This window comes from Salvelinus namaycush, chromosome 37, assembly GCF_016432855.1.
Source record: "Salvelinus namaycush isolate Seneca chromosome 37, SaNama_1.0, whole genome shotgun sequence".
NCBI classification, from domain to species: domain Eukaryota; kingdom Metazoa; phylum Chordata; class Actinopteri; order Salmoniformes; family Salmonidae; genus Salvelinus; species Salvelinus namaycush.
Genome location: NC_052343.1, coordinates 26,477,818 through 26,494,466, shown reverse-complemented (window position 1 = coordinate 26,494,466; position 16,649 = coordinate 26,477,818). Strand labels below are relative to the sequence as shown.

General features: G+C 43.8%; 1 pseudogene; it reads right to left on the bottom strand.

The window, feature by feature from the left end:
- Positions 1-8,299: 8,299 nt before the first annotated feature.
- Positions 8,300-15,207, bottom strand: LOC120030933 (annotated as a pseudogene).
- Positions 15,208-16,649: the final 1,442 nt, after the last annotated feature.

The window sequence follows — 16,649 nt, the reverse complement described above, 5'->3', positions numbered from 1 at the left end:
CCGGTTGTTCCTGGCGATCCACGCTCAGGTTGACGCTGATCCCGGTGATCTCTGGTCAAGGTTCAATGCTGATCCTGAGGCGCTCTGGCCGCGGTTCGACGCTGATCTTGGCGATCTCTGGTCGAGGTTAGCCTGAGGTGGGAACCCGGTGAATTAGCAACCAATGAAAAAGCTGAGGCTCTGTCCTCTATTCTGCTGATCAGCCTGGGTGGTGACTTGGACCGGTGATGAGTTGTTGAAGGGGAAAAAGGCCACTTTGACTGCAGTATATCCCGTCTCAAGTGCTCAAGAAAACCCTCTAGCTGCTCTCCCTTGTAGGAGTGGTATGTGGATGTGTGTGGTAGTCTGTGCCTTGACTCGTAGACATCCCCGTAATTGTCTTGTGGATATCTTGTGGAGGATATTCTCTGTTAACTGGCATCCTTGGGCTGTAGCAGTTACTGGATCCGGCTCGAAGGACCATGAAAAATAGGGGTACGGTTAGGGTTGTCGATAATTGAAGGACCGTGAATGTAATAAGAAACCTTAGGTGCTGGCTTAAGGCCGATAGCAAACACTTTAAAATGTTCGGTCAGAACAGGGATGAGGCGGATGTCCAGGTTAACTTCTTCTGGCTGCAAGCCCGAGGCCGGCCACAATATGACAACAGCCACTTCAAGTGCAGGGCGCGAAATTCAGAATATATTTTTTAGAAATATTTAACTTTCACACATTAACAAGTCCAATACAGCAAATGAAAGGTACACATCTTGTGAATCCAGCCAACATGTCCGATTTTTAAAATGTTTTACAGCGAAAACAGCACGTATATTTATGTTAGCTCACCACCAAATACAAAAAAGGACAGACATTTTTCACAGCACAGGTAGCATGCACAAAGCCAACCTAACTAACCAAGAACCAACCAAACTAACCAACAAACAACTTCATCAGATGACAGTCTTATAACATGTTATTCAATAAATCTATGTTTTGTTCGAAAAATGTGCATATTTCAGGTATAAATCATAGTTTACATTGCAGCTACAATCAGAAATTGCACCGAAAGCAGACAGAATAATTACAGACACCAACGTCAAATACCTAAATACTCATCATAAAACATTTCTGAAAAATACATAGTGTACAGCAAATGAAAGACAGGCATCTTGTGATTCCAGACAATATTTCCGATTTATTAAGTGTTTTACAGCGAAAACACAATATAGCGTTATATTAGCTTACCACAATAGCAAGAAACACAAGCCATTTCCCAGCAGCAAAAGTTAGCGATCGTAACAAACCAGTAAAAGATATATAATTTTTGACTAACCTTGATATGCTTCATCAGATGACAGTCCTATAAGATCAGGTTATAGATACACTTATGTTTTGTTCGAAAATGTGCATATTTAGAGCTGAAATCAGTGGTTATACATTGTGCTAACGTAGCTACTTTTTCCCACAACGTCCGGATTTTTTTCTGACACTTTTTCTGACACACATATTCTGACCAAATAGCTATTCATAAACATAACTAAAAAATACATGTTGTATAGGAAATGATAGATACGCTAGTTCTTAATGCAATCGCCGTGTTAGAATTCTAAAAATAACTTCATTACGACATAAGGCTTACGTTATGGCGACCGAGTGCCCAAAACCTGGGCGCAAAACTAATAGTACACAGTTCGACAGATATATGAAATAGCATCATAAAATGGGTCCTACTTTTGCTGATCTTCCATCAGAATGTTGTACAAGGTGTCCTTTGTCAAGAACAATCGTTGTTTGGATTTAGAACGTCCTTTTTCCCTCTTGAATTAGCAAGCGCACTAGCCAAGTGGCGCGAAGCTCTCCTTTCTGAACAAAGGCACACAACGCAACACGCCTAACGTCCCGAATAAATTTCAAAAATCTAATAAAACTATATTGAAAAAACTTACTTTACGATGATATTGTCACATGTATCAAATAAAATCAAAGCCGGAGATAGTAGTCGCCTATAACGACAGCTTTTCAAAAGGCAATCCCCGGTTCCTCCTTGCGCCTTCCTGAAAACAGGAAATGGGTGACACGTCATTCCAAGAGGATTTATTCCATCTCAGACCAAGATAAACACTCCATTTCTTCTCTCACTGCCTCTTGACATCCAGGGGAAGGTGTATGACGTGCATGTATACTAATACGTATCATGCCCATTTATAGGCAGGACCTAGAAGAGAGCATCGATTTCAGATTTTCCACTTCCTGTCAGGAAGTTTGCTGCAAAATGAGTTCTGTTTTACTCACAGATATAATTCAAACGGTTTTAGAAACTAGAGAGTGTTTTCTATCCAATAGTAATAATAATATGCATATTGTACGAGCAATAATTGAGTACCAGGCCGTTTGAAATGGGCACCTTTTATCCAGGCTACTCAATACTGCCCCTGCAGCCCAAACAGGTTAACTTGGGTCAAACGTTTCGGGTAGCCTTCCACAAGCTTCCCACAATAAGTTGGGTGAATTTTGGCCCATTCCTCCTGACAGAGCTGGTGTAACTGAGTCAGGTTTGTAGGCCTCCTTGCTCGCACGTGCTTTTTCAGTTCTGCCCACACATTTTCTATAGGACTGAGGTCAGGGCTTTTTGATGGCCACTCCAATACCTTGACTTTGTTGTCCTTAAGCCATTTTGCCACAACTTTGGAAGTACAGTTGGGTCCAAAATTACTGGCACCCCTGACTGACAATGCACAAACAATGCTTAACAAATATAAACAATATAATTATAGAGATAAACTCAAAATACCAACATGTGAGAAATACTGTACTTTATTAATGTTTCAATGGAACCCACCAAAATAATGTATTGATTTAATTAAAAATCAATGTCCTCCAAATCAAGGTTTCACAATTAATGGCACCCTTAAAGATTATTGTAAATAACATCTACCAAAATTAAACCACGAATTAAATTCCACTTATTTAAGTTTATCTAAGTCTTAAGGAACTATATTGAGCCATTACATCACGTCCTGTTTCACTAGGGTATAAAAATGAGGTAACACACATGCAATATCCCTTTGTCATCCAACACCATGAAGAAAACAAAAGAACTAGCAGTTCAAAAGAGACAGATGGTCATAGACCTTCATAAATCTGGCAATGGCTACAAGAAGATCCACAAACGATTGCCAGGGCAATTAGGGCACTGTCAGGGCCATTATTAGAAAATTCAAAAGATATGTAACAGTCGAAAACCTCACGGGTAGAGGACGCAAATGCATTTTGCCCCCCAGGATAGGGAGGAGGATGGTGAGAGAAGCAGCAAAATCCCCAAGAATCACTGTGAAAGAATTGCAGGCCTTGGTGGCGTCTTGGGGTCACCAGGTTTCAAAAAGCATCATCAGATGCCACCTCCACATCCACAGGCTCTTTGGAAGGGTTGCCAGAAGAAAGCCCTTTCTGACCCCAAGACACAGACGCAAGCGCTTGGAGTTTGCCAAACGTCATTTAAATTATGATTGGAAGAAGGTGCTCTGGTCAGATGAGACCAAAATTGAACGTTTTGGTCAGATACAGCATCGGCATGTTTGGCGTCGAAACAGAGATGTATACAAGGAGAGACACCTCATACCCACGGTGAAACAGAGATGCATACAAGGAGAGGTACCTCATACCCACGGTGAAACAGAGATGCATACAAGGAGAGGTACCTCATACCCACGGTGAAACAGAGATGCATACAAGGAGAGGCACCTCATACTCACGGTAAAACAGAGATGCATACAAGGAGAGGCACCTCATACCCACGGTGAAACAGAGATGCATACAAGGAGAGGCACCTCATACCCACGGTGAAATATGAAGGGGGGTCAGTGATGTTTTGGGGCTGTTTTGATTCCAGAGGTCCAGGTGCACTGGTTAAGATTGATGGCATAATGAATTCTACCCAAGTATCAGGCAATTTTGGCTGACAATCTGGTTGCCTCTGCCAGAAGGCTGGGACTTGGCCGTAGGTGGACTTTCCAACAAGACAATGACCCGAAACATACCTCAAGATCCACACAGAAATGGTTCTGTGACAACAAAATCAATGTTCTGCCATGGCCATCTCAGTTTCCGGACCTCAATCCAATTGAAAACCTGTGGGCTGAGTGGAAGAGGGCAGTTGATAAGCGCAAACCCAAGAATGTGAAGGATCTTGAAAGGATCTGCATAGAGGAATGGTCTAAAATCCCTCCAAATGTGTTCATTAACCTTGTCAAACATTACAGGAAAAGACTCCATGCTGTTATCCTTGCCAGAGGTGGTTGCACTAAGTACTAATGAGGAGTGCCAATAATTATGAAACCTTGTATTAAATAATTGAATGATTTTGGTGGGTTCCATTGGAACATTAATAAAGTACAGTATTTCTCACATGTTGGTATTTTGGGTTTATCTCTATAATTATATTGTTAATATTTTTTTAAGTATTGTTTGTGCATTGCCAGTCAGGGGTACCAGTAATTTTGGAGCCCACTGTATGCTTGGGGTCATTGTCCATTTGGAAGACCCATTTGCGACCAAGCTTTAACTTCCTGACTGATGTCTTGAGATGTTGCTTCAATATATCCACATAATTTCCCTCCTCATGACGCCATCTATTTTGTGAAGTGCACCAGTCCCTCCTGCAGCAAAGCACCCCCACAACATGATGCTGCCACCCCCGTGCTTCACGGTTGGGATGGTGTTCTTCGGCTTGCAAGCCTCCCCCTTTTTCCTCCAGACATAACGATGGTCATTATGGCCAAACAGTTCTATTTTTGTTTCATCAGACCAGAGGACATTTCTCCAAAAAGTACGATCTTTGTCCCCATGTGCAGTTGCAAACTGTAGTCTGGCTTTTTTATGGCGGTTTTGGAGCAGTGGCTTCTTCCTTGCTGAGCGGCCTTTCAGGTTATGTCAATATAGGACTCGTTTTACTGTGGATATAGATACTTTTGTACCTGTTTCCTCCAGCATCTTCACAAGGTCCTTTGCTGTTGTTCTGGGATGGATTTGCACTTTTCGCACCAAAGTACGTTCATCTCTAAGAGACAGAACGCGTCTCCTTCCTGAGCGGTATGACAACTGTGTGGTTCCCATGGTGTTAATACTTGCGTACTATTGTTTGTACAGATGAACGTGGTACCTTCAGGCGTTTGGAAATTGCTCCCAAGGATGAACCAGACTTGTGGAGGTCTACTATTTTTTTCCTGAGGTCTTGGCTGATTTCTTTTGATTTGCCCATGATGTCAAGCAAAGAGGCACTGAGTTTGAAGGTAGGCTGTGAAATGGCTAGCTAGATAGCGGGTACGCGCTACTAGCGTTTCAATCAGTTACGTCACTTGCTCTGAAACCTAGAAGTAGTGTTGCACCTTGCTCTGCAAGGGCCGTGGCTTTTGTGGAGCGATGGGTAACGACGCTTCGTGGGTGACTGTTGTTGATGTGTGCAGAGGGTCCCTGGTTCGCGCCCGTGTCAGGGCGAGGGGACGCCGTAAAGTTATACTGTTACATTTTTTTTTTTTTTTACACAAAGTAGATGTCCTAACCGACTTGCCAAAACTATAGTTTGTTAACAAGAAATTTGTGGAGTGGTTGAAAAACGAGTTTTAATGACTCCAACCTAAGTGTATGTAAACTTCCGACTTCAACTGTATGAACACACATGTCCATAGGGAACAGCTACAGACACTGAGTCTAACATCACTAGCAGGCGGCTCCAGTGTCTATGAGAGACTGATAGTGTTGATCTCTCTCTGTTTTTCCTCTGATGCAGGTGTCTTCACTGCACCAGTGAAAGGGGTCTACTACTTCAGATTCTCTGGCATGGATGACTGTTCAACAGCATTTCTGGGCGCAGAGTTGTTCAAGAATGACCTGGGAATAATGTTTTCACATCAGCGCAATAATCATGGGTATAATCATTATGTTTCCATTGCAATGACTCTAGAGCTGGATGAGGGGGACTTGTCTACATGCGCCTCCATGCTGATAATAGCGATAAGCACACCAACTTCAATGGCTTTCTGCTCTTCCCAATGTGAGGGGAACATCATTATACAACTGTAATGAAATCTGAAGTATGAGGGTTCAAAGAAACCCAAAATGTTGTTCAAACAACCTGTCATTAAACATGATATACCAAATGATTCACTTGTTCTGTTGTATTGACTTTATGGGCTTGATTAATGAAGAAGTACAGTATGTGAATATTTAAAATAAAATATGTTATAAGTGAAAGTTTAGATTCAACTTCAAACAATGTACCACTTGGTAAAAAAAAAAAAAAAAAATGAGAATATTCTTTTTTTTATGTTATATTTTGTATTGTAGGAAACTGACTAATTGACTTGAGCATGTTTTAGTATGTTTATAACTATATAAGTGGCCTAGCAGTAGTGATTCATGTGTTATGGGTTAGATGGAAGGATCTATATGCAAATGTATTTGTGGCCGGAGGCAAAGTACATAGGGGGACTGTCTCTGAGACAGAACGTTTCCATAAGGGTGAGATAGGAGTCATATGATAGAGATAATACTATAGATTGTGAACTATTGCCCTATAACACTGTCTGATAGCTTCACTGGTTTATATTATTGTATTCTCTGTGTTTTGCATCATGATGTTCACTTGAGTATGAATGGGTCCATAATTCTCAAATAGCTCTTTGTGTGTGAGTCCGGAGATTTAACAATAGACTGAGGAAAGGTGCAAGAATGTATACTGCCTACTGATAAGAAGACCGGGAGATGTGTGGAGTAGTACCAAAGTGGGAATACTTCCTAGTAACCTACAGCCTGACAGGGGAAGTCTGGATACAAGCATGAGGATGTGTTTAGAGCCTTCATTTTTGTCGACCCCAGCAGAATAGTATCCCAAAGGTATAGAGTCAGGATAAGGGAGAGTGGGAATCGTCATGTTATCAAACTTTGGCTTTTGCCATATTTGATTATGCATAGCTTAACGCATTACTAATACTTGTCATATTTTGTGTTTTCTTTTGCTTTTCAAGTGTTTTGCTATCACTCTCTTAGGAATCCGAAGGAGGAAGAGAAAGTCAAAAGCTCCAGCTGAAATGGAGAAAGTCAAAAGCTCCAGCTGAAATGGAGAAAGTCAAAAGCTCCAGCTGAAATGGAGAAAGTCAAAAGCTCCAGCTGAAATGGAGAAAGTCAAAAGCTCCAGCTGAAATGTCATTATCAGTTGTACAATAGGATGGGGAATAAGAGTGTGCATAGTGTGATTATAAGTCAGAGGCCATAAATCTTGGAGGTGTAAACATACAAATCAACTGAGAATGTTAATCGCGTTTTATTTTCTGTTAATTGATAAGTAATTTCAAAGTTTATATCATGTTGAACAGTATGGAGTTACTATTCAAAAAGGAGGGACTGTTGGATTCTATTTTGAAATATACTTATTCACGTTACCAGACTAGAACTAATTGATTACTGTACATGTATAAGGAATGTATATGTTGAGGTCAATGGAGGGTGGATAAGAACTAGGTGTATGGAAAGTTAACTGAGTGAGACAAGGGGGAGTGCAGAAAGTTGACATTCTGTCAGTACAACTCATGGCTCCTAATGGTTTCAGTCACTGATAAGGTAGGACAGTGGTGGATTTAGGGAGGAGCGAGTTATTTGGCTCGAGGTCAGGTCAGATGGAGTGAAAAGGAACAGTCCTATCCCACAAAGGTTCTAGTATCAGGCAGGGCCATGACTACACCATTGAGAGGAACCAATTAAGTTCCTGGCTTGGTAACAGAGATGTACTGGCTGTCTAGATTTGCAAGAAGTCGACTCCGCCTAGTACAGTATACATTTAAATAAAATATGTTTTAAGTGAACGTTTATATTTGAAAATAGACTGAAAAACCAACTTCAAACAACTGGTGAAATTGTTTACGATTCAAACCTTCTCAACCAACTGTGCTGATTTTTTTCAATGGAATATTTTATATGAATTACCTTTTTCTTGGATATTGTACAGTGACATTATGTCCACAAAGCATAACCCTGCCGTCACCATAGTAATATTACAAAAAGGACACTACAAACCAAGTCTTAACAGAATATGCTTTCAACGTCAACAATATACCTTAAGAAAAGTATTAAGTCAAAATTCATAATTTGATCACTCTAGTAAATAGTTCCTCAAATACCCAACATCAACAAGAAATGTAATGCACCATAGAAATTGTAAGGGCCAATCAGCTACAGCAATTTTTCATGATGAGGTTATAAAATAAAACCTGACATGACATAATGAAAGATGTCATGAAGACGTCATTGCAACCAGTTGCAAGCTGGGTCAGAACGAACAGACAGTCAGTGGGTTAGTGTTGCGGCCCTCCATGTACGGCCCGGGGTAGAGGCATAAGGAACACGGGGAGATGAAGCTGCACCATGAGGAGTGGAGGAGAACCATGCTGTCTGCATCATAGAAGGACACCCTCTCCCTGTCACAGTCTAGGTACAGCCCCACCCTACGAGGCCCGGCCTGGGCCTCAGCCTGAGTACCTGGGTCACCACCAGCAGCCATCAGGGGCGTCTCCACACCATCATGGCTGAACACCAGGCCCTTCTCAGGCTTCAGGTGCAACATTATCTCCCTCTCTGGAGACAGGACAGACTCTTTTCCGGAATCTTCCTTCACCTTCAGCCCCACCCCCCAGTCCAGCTTCCCCCCCACCTCCACTTCCCAGTAGTGCTGCCCTGTTTGGACGGTTTCTGTGGAGACGACGGTGGTGGTGGCGGCGTAGTCACGGTAGTACTTGAAGCCGAAGCCGAAGCCGCCCTTCTGGTCTGCGTGCCTGACACTGGCCCCACCCTCTGATACCTTTAAATAGGAATCATCACTGCTGCTAAGGGTGAGGCGCACAGGAACTGAGGGGAAGAGTTCAACAGACAGAGAGAGAGATGGAGTTAGAGACACACACTTTCCCATGTTCTCTCCTTCACCTGGTTTCCCCAGTCTGTCCTCAGTCTCACCTGGTTTCCCCAGTCAGTCCTAACTCTCAGCTGGTTTCCGCAGTCAGTCCTCACTCTCACCTGGTTTCCCCAGTCAGTCCTCACTCTCACCTGGTTTCCCCAGTCAGTCCTCATTCTCACCTGGTTTCCCCAGTCAGTCCTCATTCTCACCTGGTTTCCCCAGTCAGTCCTCACTCTCACCTGGTTTCCGCAGTCAGTCCTCACTCTCACCTGGTTTCCCCAGTCAGTCCTCACTCTCACCTGGTTTCCCCAGTCAGTCCTCACTCTCACCTGTTTTCCCCAGTCAGTCCTAACTCTCAGCTGGTTTCCGCAGTCAGTCCTCACTCTCACCTGGTTTCCCCAGTCAGTCCTCACTCTCACCTGGTTTCCCCAGTCAGTCCTCACTCTCACCTGGTTTCCCCAGTCAGTCCTCATTCTCACCTGGTTTGACAACCTTTAGCATCTCCTTCCACATGCAGAAGGGCAAGTGAGTCTCGTAGAGGCCGAGATTGAAAGAGTCAGGGGTCACAGACAGACCTCTAACCTTTGACCTGTACCTGAAACAGACAGGGTTGAAATCACCACAAAAAGTTCACAATTTTGGAGTTAGACTGTCTGGAACAAACATTTCCTATCAAAGCAATAATTCATCGTGGGGACACTGGTGGCCATATTGGTCTAAAAGACACAACATATCTCTCAGAAGGCCTATACATACAGTACCTGTCAAAAAGTTTGTCTTTATTTTGACTATTTTCTACATTGTAGAATTATAGTGTAGACTTCAAAACTATGAAATAACACATATGGAATCATGTAGTGACCAAAAAAGTGTTAAACAAAACAATCACTCGACCTCAACCTAATTGGGATGGTTTGGGATGAGTTGGACCACAGAGTGAAGGAAAAGCAGCCAACAAGGGCTCAGCATATGTGGGAACTCCTTCAAGACTGTTGGAAAAGCATTCCTCATGAAGCTGGTTGAGAGAATGGCAAGAGTATGCAAAGCTGTAATCAAGGCAAAGGATGGCTACTTTGAAGAATCTCAAATATAAAATATATTTTGATTTGTTTAACACTTTTTGGGTTACTACATGATTCCATATGTTATTACATAGTTTTCATGTCTACACTATTATTCTATAATGTAGAAAATAGTAAAAATAAAGAAAAACCCTTGAATGAGTAGGGTGTGTCCAAACTTTTGACTGGTACTGTATATTTGCTCATGTCATTGTATTCATGTGTGTATATTTAATGTTTTTGCACTTAGGTTTGGCTGTGTCCTTCATCTTCATCCCCTCAATAACAGGAAGGCCTCTTTCACTCCACCACTGTGAACACACATACACACACACACGCATCAAATCACTAATTATGAAAGGCAGACCACAAGACAACCAGTAACTAGACTCTGTGAGACTCCTCTCACCTCTAGAAAGTGGTCAGACTCAGGTATCTCCAGACCAGACTGCAGAGTCACTTCCATCTCCCTCCCAATCACCAGCCTGTTCTCTATCACACAATCATTCTTCAGCATGGCCGCCACAGTTTTCTTCTCTTCCCTCTCCTGCTCCTCCTTCAACTCCTCCTCCCTCCTCCTCAGGAACTGGTGCAGCTCCTCGAAACAGGAGGAGATGTGAGCCGACAGGCTTTTAGACCTCCTGTGATGGGATGGAAATGTTTGACTGTATGACACACCACTTTCTTCAAGCTTTACTAAAGTCACATTCACAGATTAGTAAATTATTCAATACAATAACACATACAATACAACTTTATTTTCCATTAGTTACAGCCAACAGAAATGTGTCTTCTGCTCTGTTCTCAACCCCCCCCCCCCCCCCCCCCCCCCCAAGACAGCACGCATCACACATACAGTTGAGACGAGCACAGGGTCAAGCTGCAGTGCAACGCCACTGGATGGAGAGTATGTTGTGGTGTTAAGGGCCTTGCCCAAAGGCACAACGGTAAGGGAATGTCTTGAGGATGTGAACCCAGCAGCCCTCCAGTTGCCAGATCAATTCAGTTAGTTTCGGGCAAGATTAAATCTATCAGCGTGGTTGGGTTGATAATTTACATGTTCTATGCAGTGTTGCATGTTTTCTGTACTATGTGTAGGTGTGAGTAAGAGAGAAAGAGATGCCCTCACCTTGGTCTTGATGATCTCAGAGGCCTGCTGTTGGTTGTCCTTCCATTTCACGGTTCTCTTTCACCAGGAACCCCAGAGCTCCCCTCAGAACGTTCTAACAACACAGAGACCAGGATTCAATCAAATGCCCCCCTACCAAGCAAGCAATTTTTAAAAATAAAACATGTCATGTAATCTACTCCTTTTGCAATGGGGCAGAGATACATGTTTGCCGTTTTAAAGCTAATTTCCTGCAATTCTACACATTTTACAGTGACTTATGCCATGTTAATGATATCTGAGTGAGAGTGACTAACAATATCAATGGAGGCACCCTGGAGGTCAGGACCCCTGGGCACGTGCCCTGCATGCCTGGTCGGTATTCTGCCGACTAACTGACCCTCATTAACCGGTCAACGAATGGTAGGAAAATGTCCAACCAGTAAAATGACGTGACCAACAGAAAATACTATCAGAGATACAGTGGGGAGAACAAGTATTTGAAACACTGCCGATTTTGCAGGTTTTCCTACTTAAAAAGCATGTAGAGGTCTGTAATTTTTATCATAGGTACACTTCAACTGTGAGAGACGGAATCTAAAACAAAAATCCAGAAAATCACATTGTATAAGTAATTAATTTGCATTTTATTGCATGACATAAGTATTTGATACATCAGAAAAGCAGAACTTAATATTTGGTACAGAAACCTTTGTTTGCAATTACAGAGATCATACGTTTCCTGTAGTTCTTGACCAGGTTTGCACACACTGCAGCAGGGATTTTGGCCCACTCCTCCATACAGACCTTCTCCAGACCCTTCAGGTTTCGGGGCTGTCGCTGGGCAATACAGACTTTCAGCTCCCTCCAAAGATTTTCCGTTGGGTTCAGGTCTGGAGACTGACTAGGCCACTCCAGGACCTTGAGATGCTTCTTACGGAGCCACTCCTTAGTTGCCCTGGCTGTGTGTTTCGGGTCGTTGTCATGCTGGAAGACCCAGCCAGAAATATAACACATAGAATGCCCACCCTAATCACACCCTGGCCTAACCAAAATAGAGACTAAAACCCTCTCTATGCCCAGGGCGTGACAAGAGATTACTAGAAAATAATTCGGTTTACCGTTTTATCTGTGGATTAATTGTCGGAGTAGAGGACCTTGTGCATTTCAGGTAAAATAACAACCCAATGTTTATATCCCAGAACAAATGAGCTAGCAACAGCAAGCTATAAATGTTTATTTCTTTTTGACCTGTCCCCAAATTGTTTTGATATTTCAACCTGTGTGTCCTGATAGCGTCTGGTGTGGGGGGACAAAATCAACATGTGCGATGGTGCACTCAGACGCACACGTGCGCGCGGTCTGGTCAGAATGTTAGGCACTGCATCGCAGTGTTGCGGCATCACTACAGCCTGGGGTTCGATCCCAGGGTTTGGCCAGGGGGGCTTTCCATGGCTCATTGCACTCTAGCGACTCCTTGTGGCGGGCCGGGCACCTGCAAGCTGACTGCGGTCGTCAGTTGAACAGTGTTTCCTCTGACACATTGGTGAAGCTGACTTCCGGGTTAAGCAAGCGGGTGTTAAGAAGAGCGTCTTGGCGGGTCATGTTTCAGAGGACGCATGACTCGACCTTCGCCTCTCCCGAGCCTGTTGGGGAGTTGAGACAAGATCGTAATTCGATTGCAATTGGATTTCATGAAATTGGTGAGAAATAGGGTGGTATAATGAAAAAAAAAGTCTATAGCCTATTATAGAACATGCAACTCCTGTAATGAAGCAGCTAATTAAACGTCATTTTTAAACATTTGACAAATTGAAATTAGCGGAAAACACAGTTCTAAACAGCGAATGAAAATCTCCATTAGAAACTTAGAAAGAGGGGAACTCTAATAGCAACTGCAAGGATGGGTTGCTAATATGACTAGGATTGTGCCTTTGGCTTCTGGACAACAAAATAAAGTTGATATGAAAACCAATAGAACAGGAGAGAAAGGCTGGTTGATGGCATCAGGAAGTCTTTATAAAATAATTGCCTCCACGTTTCTATGGATGTATTTTCGCAAAGGATACTTTGAAGCAAGGTAAGACATGCCTCATTATTTACTCAAATGTTTAGGTTTCAAACAATTTTTAGGCCTCCTGAGTGGTGCAGTGGTTTAAGGCACTGTGTTGCAGTGCTAGCTGTGCTACTAGAGATTCTGGGTTCGAGTCCAAGCTCTGTTGCAGCCGGCCCGTGTCATCCCGGTTAAGGGAGGGTTTGGCCGGCAGGGATGTCCTTGTCCCATCGTGCACTAGCGACTCCTGTGGCGGGCCAGGTGCAATGCACGCTGACACGGTTGCCAGGTGTACAGTGTATCATCTGACATATTGGTGCGGCTGGCTTCTGGGTTAAGCGGGCATTGTGTCAAGAAGCGGCTCGGCTGGGTTGTATTTCGGAGGACGCACTGCTCTCGATCTTCGCCTCTCCTGTGTCCGTACGGGAGTTGCAGCAATGGGACAAGACTGTAACTACCAATTGGGGAGAAAAAGGGATAAAAAAAAGGTTTCAAACTATTTTACTGGCTCAAGCTCACATTGCAAAGTGGTGGGTGATGCGCTGATAGTCAACGGTAGGCAGGCTATAGACTATGCATCCAAATGGTGAATGGGAGGCGCGCTTTACGAGTTGAGATTGAGAAATAGAAATGGCTACTTTTTAATCATCGCCACAAGTTTTAACACATGATTACATATAGAATTGTTATTTTGGGGGGGCTGACAAAAGCAGGTTTCACTCCAGTAGCCTACAGGCATTTTTGAGGAGCTACTCTCATGCTGTCTGACAGGTGGTAGGCTATTCCACTCCTCAAACTAGGCTCTCTGTATGTGTGATAAATAAAATGCATGACGACTAACGAAAATACAAATGAGCCAATTTAATTCCACAAAATGATGCAAATGAACCTATAGACCGATAAGCTTGACTGGTCAAATGTATTTGGCGGCTTTAACGGTTAACATCCCTAGTTGGGGGTACCACTAGCGGCTGGGGGCCCTAAGTGGCTGCTTATGTCGCTTATGCCTTTCTATTTATCACACATACAGAGAGCCTGGTTTGAGGAGCAGAATAGTCTACAATGCACCACCTTTGACATCTAAAGATAATTTTCCGCTTGAGGCGACATCGGCAGCGTTTATTGTGAACGTGATCTCTGTGAACATCTGGGAAATTGACTTTAAAAGGTGCATTGTCGGTATACAATGCCCTTGTCTACAACGCACATCTGATTGAATGCTGGCCAGAGAGCCAACAGAGCTCTCGAACAGATACATACCACAACACTCCTTGTGACTGAGAGAATGCATGGCATGTAGCCTACTTTGGCATGGGTTTAACAGCGTTTACAGATTTAAAGATTATATTTATGACAGAGAGAAAGAGAGCAAGATTGAAAGAGAGAGATTAAGAAAGAGATTAAGAGAAATTAAGAGAGAGATAGAGATTTTGCAAGTTTTATCAAGTTACTTACTGTTGTATAGAACATTTAAACAGATTGAGGAAATTAAACATATATAGACTTGGAAACCTACAGGCAAACAAAGTTATATAATAAACATCTCTTACCATTTAAGACGTTCACACGGCAGTATAAGTACAATTATGAGGTTTAAAAAGAACTGTGCTGCCATAGACCTACACACCTTACTGATCTTTGCTGCCTCTTTCACAGGTGTGAACGTGTGTCCCCGGTGCTTTTCTCCATCTCTACAGATCACACACACCAACCTCTGGTCTGTCTCACAGAACAACTTGAACTTCTCGTCATGCTCTGGACACACCAGCTCTGAGGCTACAGTGCGTCCCTGCGGTGCCTCTGGTCCCCTCGCTGCGAGGCCGCTCTCCTCCTCCTCTCGAGCCGCATCTGCCATATTGGTCAAGACACGGTGAGCCCGGAGATCCTTCTGGCTGAAAGGGCCGCGGCACTCTGGGCAGCGGCTCTGGCTCTTCACTAAGCTCTGCAACAGGTGAGCGCTGATGCAGGGGCGGCAGAAGGTGTGGTCGCACGGTAGACTCACCGGGTCGGTGAAAACGCACAAACACACTGGGCACTGGAGCTGCTCGGACAGGACTGACGTCATATCTGTATTAAAGTTATGGTACACCTTTACTATTATTTAAATGTTTTTCTGTCTTTGAAAACCTCACTGTCTTGATCCTCAGTGTTCAACAGGTGACGAAAGACATTGAAGTTTCACTGTCAATTCCCTTTGTTCAGAGTTCATACGTCCACAACACATTCTCTCGCACCTGTAAAACTAGCTGGACTGGAAATGTTCATGTTGGGGCCACCTTTTCAGGCCTAACTAGTCTTATATAAGAGGAACCACAGAGAAACCTGTTGCCACTGCCAGGTTATTGGTTCATTCCTAGGCTACCTATCAACTTTTTAAAGCAACACAATACCGTAGTGTCCCTCCAGGTTATCCTCCTGGACAAGCTTATCCCATTGAGGCCCAAGATAAAGCCAGTCAGCATACTACACCAATCCATCCACTTACTAAAAAGGCTAAAGTAGGGTAGATCAGCATTAGACAGACTTCTATAAGCAATCTTTTGTAACGGCTGTCGAAGTCGTTCTCCTCCTCAGACGAGGAGGAGCATGGATCGGACCAACACGCAGCGAGGTATGATGACATATTGAATTTATTTAACCAGACGAAACACTATGAACACTTGAACAAACTACAAAACAATAAACGAAGTAGACAGACCTGAACTTACGAACTTACAATAATAACACGAAGAACGCACGAACAGGAACAGACTACAAACACGAACGAAAACGAAACAGTCCCGTGTGGTGCGACATACACAGACACGGAACGGAAGACAATCACCCACAAACAAACAGTGTGAACAGCCTACCTTTATATGGTTCTCAATCAGAGGAAACGTCAAACACCTGTCCCTGATTGAGAACCATATAAGGCTAATTACCAATGAACCTAAACATAGAAACACATAACATAGAATGCCCACCCCAACTCACGCCCTGACCAACTAAACACATACAAAAACAACAGAAAACAGGTCAGGAACGTGACAGAACCCCCCCCATCAAGGTGCGAACTCCGGGCGCACCCCTAAAACTCAAGGGGAGGGTCTGGGTGGGCATCTGTCCGCGGTGGCGGCTCCGGCGCAGGACGAGGACACCCCTCCACCATTGTCTTTGTCCCCCTCCTTAGCGTCCCTTGAGTGGCGACCCTCGCCCCCGACCATGGTCCATGAACCTTCACCAAGGCCCCTCCTAAATATAGACAACTCAGGACAGAGAGGTAGCTCAGGACAGAGAGGTAGCTCAGGACAGAGAGGTAGCTCAGGACAGAGAGGTAGCTCAGGACAGAGAGGTAGCTCAGGACAGAGAGGTAGCTCAGGACAGTAGGGCAGCTCATGACTGTAGGGCAGCTCATGACTGGAAGGCAGCTCATGACTGGAGGGCAGCTCATGACTGAAGGGCAGCTCATGACTGAAGGGCAGCTCATGACTGGCTGGCGGCTCATGACTGGCTGGCGGCTCTGGC